Genomic DNA, 5,822 nt, shown 5'->3' on the forward strand with positions numbered 1-5,822 from the left:
CCATCTCTTGTATTCTGTTCCTGATGCTCACATCTATGGTTCTTGATTTCTTTCCTAGGGTTTCTATCTCCAGAGTTGTCTCACTTTGGGTTTTCTTTATTGCTTCTACTTCCCTTTTTAGGTCTTGGATGGTTTTGTTCAGTTCCATCACCTGTTTGGTTGTGTTCTCCTGTGTTTCTTTAAAGATTTCTATCTATTTAGCACCACTCTCCTTATTTCTTTAAGGACTTGTACCTCTTTAGCAGCCTTCTCCTGTGTTTCCTTAAGTGAGTTATTAATGCCCTTCTTAAAGTCCTCTACCAGCATCATGAGGTATGCTTTAAATCTTTGTCTTGTGTTGGGGTGTCCAGGACTTGCTGAAGTGGGAGTGCTGGGTTCTGATGATGGTGAGTGGTTTTGGTTTCTGTTAGTAAGATTCCTATGTTTGCCTTTCTGTTAACCCCTGGAGTTAGTTGTCTCTGGTTGGAGCTTGTTCCTCCTGTGATTCTGGTAGCCTCTGTCAGCAGTCTTGGGAGTCCAGCTCTCTCCTGAGTCTCAGTTGTCAGAGTACTCTCTGCAGGCAAGCTCTCCTTTTGCAGGGAATGTGCACAGAGCCCTGGCGTTCAGATCTGCCTCCTGGCTGAAGATGTAGGCCCAAAACAGGGCCTGTCCCTGAAGATGTGTCACCTCTGCAGTTTTCACACTCACCTGCACAGGCTAGACTCCAAGGGACCCTGGACACAATATATCTCTCTTACCTGCTCTGGCAGACAGAGCCCTCCCGGGTGGCTACCTTTCCTCTGGGGGTGAAGGTGCCCAAATGTCTGGAGCCCAAAAGAGGGTCTGTCCCAGAAGCTAGATTGCTTGTCTGTCCCAAAGCTGTATAGCTTCTGTAGTCCACACTCTCACCAGTGCAGACTGGAGCCTGGGCGCACTGGAGCAAAGATGGCTCCCTTACCAGCTCAGGCAGTGAGAGAGCTCCCGGGCAGACAACTCTGTTTTGGCAAGGATGGTGCCCAGATGCCTGGAGCCAGAAATGGGGTCTGTCCCAGAAGTTATGTTGCTTCTGCAGTCTGCCCTCTCCCAGGCAATGAGTGGAGCCTGGGCATACAGGAGCAAAGATGGCTCCCTTACCAGCTCAGGCAGTGAGAGTGCTCCCAGGAGGACACCTCTCATCTGGTGGGGATGGTTCCCGGATGTCTGGAGACAGAAATACAGTCTGTCATAGAAGCTGTGTAGCAGTCCGCTATCTCCTGGACAAAGACCGGAGCCTGGGCATACAGGAGCAAAGATGCAGCACCACTCTTATTTAAAATATAATAATAAATGCTATGAAGCTATTGACAAAGAGACTCCTTACCTAATATTAAAGGGATTGTAAGTTAATACAACCATGATGAAGAATATGGACTTTACTTAAAAATTCTAAATAGAAGCCTGTCATTTTATCAAGCTATTCTTCTGAAGGATATGAAATTAAAACAGCAATGACACCCTTGCCTTTTTAAATAACTATTGTAACACTAGTAACTACAGCTGTGATAGAGAATCAGACTTTGTGCCAACATTTTGATTAGTATAAACAATATACATTACATGTTCACAATGGATGCTCCCCAGCCGCACAGAGGTTGGAATCCCATCATCTTCTTATTTGTAGAATAAGGGATGGAAGAGATATTCTATATATTGTGTGAACTAAGCCAGACAGAGACTTCAAACATACAAACAAATTGTCTTTTATATCACAACCTTAAGCCTATCAATATGAAAGTATGCTTGTAATTACCATGATTGGGTCAATAAACCCAATAGCAATTCAAGCGAGATGGATTAGTAGGTGCTTAAACACAGAAGAAAATTATAAACTCTAGTCTTCTCCAGCAAGGTAGAGTGAGTTCAGTGTCCCATGGCTTACTTTATGTTATGTGATGAACTAGAAGGTAAGGGCTCCTAAGTTCCAGATGGGAAGAAATGATACGGAGAAGAGAGATGCTGAGGAGAATAGAACTGCACCAACACTAGAGAGTCACATTTTGAGAGACTGGATGTTGTATCCACTTGGTAAATAACAGAGTTTTTTTTCCCCCATAAACACAGGAGATTACTACATGCTATTCACAAGTGATAATTAAAGTGCCCCTGGAAACAAAACAGATATGTATGTCCTCATCAAATTTATCATGTAGAAAGAAAGATGTTCCCTCTTATACAAGTTTTGTTTTCATCACACATTGAAATAATTTATTGATGAAATCAAAGTGGCTCATCATATACTCATCAGGTACTCATAACTAAGAGATAAAACAAATAACTACCGGAACATAAATTATAAGTACTTTCAAGCACTTCCAACATATATACATAGGCTAGTTTACAAATATGTACAAATTGTATGTTTGAAGCTTTCTGTTTGAAAATATTTTCAAGAATATCATGTTTTATGACATACAAAACAGAAGTGTCTCCTGTACCTATATCCAGTTTGCTGGAACTCTGGCAACTGGCCTTAATATATTAAAATAGAAAACACAGGTAGATGGGGTTCCTGACCATGTTTGTCACACATTTTATGTGGAGTCAGAGGCTCATTTATGTCACTATGGATTTATCTTACACTTTCGGACTTGCAAATATATGACAGAATTTGAATGCCTTGCACATTTTTTTTTTTTTTGAAAGCAGCCATTATAAGGCATACACTGACCTTTCGGTGTTTATTTTCATTGGTTAATGGCAACACCTTTATGGCACAGTCAAATTGTAAACACGGGGAAGAAACTGAATACATAAAGGTCAGCAAGCCTCAGAGATACGATTTATGAAACACCATACCTATGCTGTGAACAAAAAGAATAAAATGACATTTTTGTTTTTTAAATATATATGTGAATTTGGAAATCCTTGTAAATAAACCAAAACATAAACCATCGAATATTTTAATTTTGTTGCAAATAGAGTGTGTATTATGTTTCATAGAAAGTTGTATTTCTTCACTGAATAGCTTTCAGATTAATACTTTAAAGGTTAATAGCTCTGGATTTAAATATAACTGTGATATAGTATTAGAAAACTGTGCGATTTGGGGGTTTGTCTTTTTTTTTCACTATTATTATTCCTGGTACAGTCATGGGCTAAGAAATAGTAAATAATAAATATTTATTTAACTCAATTGATATCTCAAAGGTACACTGGAATAAACAATATAAACTTTCAAGAAAAGTAGCTGCATAATACATAAAATAGTTTGCTAGAATTAAGAGCTCTTACATGACACTATGGGAAACTGGAGAATTTCTTAGTTTAAAATTATACTTTGAGATCTAACTGGGGAAAAATAACTGAAAAAGTGAATATTACAGCTAACATGAACAATTGATCCTAAAACTCAGTTGCATCTCATAGTACAAGCTCTTTAGGAAAGGCCTTCCATACTTGAAATTACAATGCATATATTGCTTTACAAAAAACAAAAAACAAAACAAAACAAAAAACAAAAAGAAATTGTAAAAAGGAGATCAAAGAAAATCTAAGTTAGAATTTCTTCATTAATAAAGAATTAAGTAGAAATTGACTACAAACCACTCACCATGCTTAAGAACTCTAAATGTGGTGAAAAATGCATTGCTCAACATGTGCTAATATAGAATCTGAGGCGCTAACCCCTCATGCTGTAAAATGTAGAAACTAGCGTAGCTAATCAGGTATATATAGTTTTTCTACTGTACAAGTCACGAGAGAGGTTGGCAGTAAGGTAGAAGTAAACTGTATTTACATACTCAGCTCTGTAGGAGAAGATAAGGATTTTTTTAAACAGAGACCACTACTCTGTCCATTATGATGAAAAACATCCTAGCGCAAAAGGATAGGGGCCGGCTGTTATCATGGATCTACAGTAAGCAGTGCAGACCAGACTCTCCTCCCGTAGTGTGTACAGGACAGAATTCACTGGAGTGACACTGTTCTATTCATGACTAGGATGCTTCTACCTCTTGTCCTTGCACTTGCTGTGGTAATAAGAAATGTTGCTGCAGTTTGGGTAGTGGTGTGGAGGTCTCTTAGGGTGTTATGTGTTAAGATTAAATCCCACTGTGGCATATTAAGGGGGTAATGACTAATCTGACTTGGTATTAATGAGTGGGTCTTTGGAATTATGCTCTGGATTAAACTCATATGAGTGGAGTTTCCATGACTGAACCTCAATGGTTTTATAACAAGAGAAAAACCAAAAGGTACACAGGAGTGATCCTTGATCTCAGTGTTAAGGCCTAGGTGACTGCTACCTGGTTAGGTTGCTATTTGGTGCTGTTACTAATGTTATAAGGAAATGTTCTCATTTGCTGTTACTGCTCTTATTAGGAGGTTCTGGGCTTTGCTGGACTTGCAAACCAATCACAACGTAAGTCAGTTAGAACTGATTTGTATACTTAGCCACAACAGGATTGGACCCAAACCAACTACCCAGCAGGACTTCCTACACCTGTGTATGAACTTTTTATGGTATTTACTTGTATAAGCTCCCCCTTGGATGGATCCCAACATAAGAGAGACACCTGCACCAATGTAAGAAACTATTTGGAATACGAATTCTATTTTGAGTAGGGGTCAAGTAAAGTTTAAGTTTCTAGGACCTCCTTGGGAACTGACTTCCTGCTTGGCCAGTTCAGACATGAATATTAAACAAGGCTCATCCTGGATGACAAGTTAATATATGAATGCTGGACAAGGCAAGAACGCTGCCACAGTTGAGTACCCCAACAAATGGGAGCAGGATAAGTGTACAACAATGACATGTTCCTAAGCAAGTCTCCTATCCATAAGTGCTGATTGGTAGAATAACTTAGCACAGATATTTGTAGATCTCATGCTTAAAAAGCCCTATAGGATCTTGACTTGATGTCACAGTCAGCTCCCAAATCTGTCCTGTGGACATGATTGTTTAATCTTTGAACAATGGTTTAAAAAACCATCCCTATTTGACTGAGATTGGTATCTGAATGGTTTGTGTTGCAGTACCCAGACCTCAAGTTTATACTGCTCCAGTGCTGGTATGAATGCTGTCTTGGTTAATTTCTATTGATGTGCTAAAACACCATAGCCCCAAGGGCAACTTAAGGAAGATACAGTTAGTTTTGTTTATGATTCTGTGAGATATGGGTCCATCACAGCAGGGTGGATGCCGGGCAGCAGGCTGCAGATAGACTGTCAGGAACAGCAAGGGATCACTTCAGTAACCTGAATCACGATTCAGAAATAGCAGACTGGAAGTAGTGCCGGATTATTTACTGTCAAAGCTGTCCCTCAGTGCAGTGCTTTCTCCAGCGAGGACTGTGTGCTTGCATTCTTCTTCCTCCTTCTAGTTCTCCTTGAGTTGGTATTTCTTAGAAAGACTCCAAACTTTCCCAAATCTTGTACTCCAGGACGATGAGCCAGGAGAAGCACTCTATACTGTTTTGCGTTGGTAGCTCACCTTGAGGACAGCAAGAGTGAGCGAGGGAGCGTCTAAACACAGACATGCCACTGAACGCTGGGAGGAGAGGGGTAGGCTGCGAGGAAAGTCTTGTCTGTGCCAAAAGTCAATGTTCTCAAGATGCCCTGACACTGATTTTTTTTTCCTTTTTTTACAGAAGTATTCAATATTTATGACAGTCAGTTTTTTTCAAGGAGTTATTTACAAACATACATAAATTTTAAGATATTGGAGAACACGATCTTTTTTTAAATTTTTACATGTGATGTTCTTTTATTTGCAACATTTTTCTTTTTTATGTTTTTTCCCTATTTTTTATTAGGTATTTTCTTCATTTACATTACAAATGCTATCCTGAATGTCCCCTATACCC

General features: G+C 39.3%; 1 protein-coding gene across 3 annotated transcripts in view; it reads left to right on the plus strand.

Moving 5' to 3' along the window:
• Gpc5 (glypican 5) overlaps positions 1-5,822 on the plus strand; it is a 1,281,045-nt gene that overhangs the window by 609,796 nt on the left and 665,427 nt on the right. The window lies entirely within an intron of this gene.

The sequence above is a fragment of the Mus pahari genome, chromosome 8 (genome assembly GCF_900095145.1).
Source record: "Mus pahari chromosome 8, PAHARI_EIJ_v1.1, whole genome shotgun sequence".
Lineage (NCBI taxonomy): Eukaryota > Metazoa > Chordata > Mammalia > Rodentia > Muridae > Mus > Mus pahari.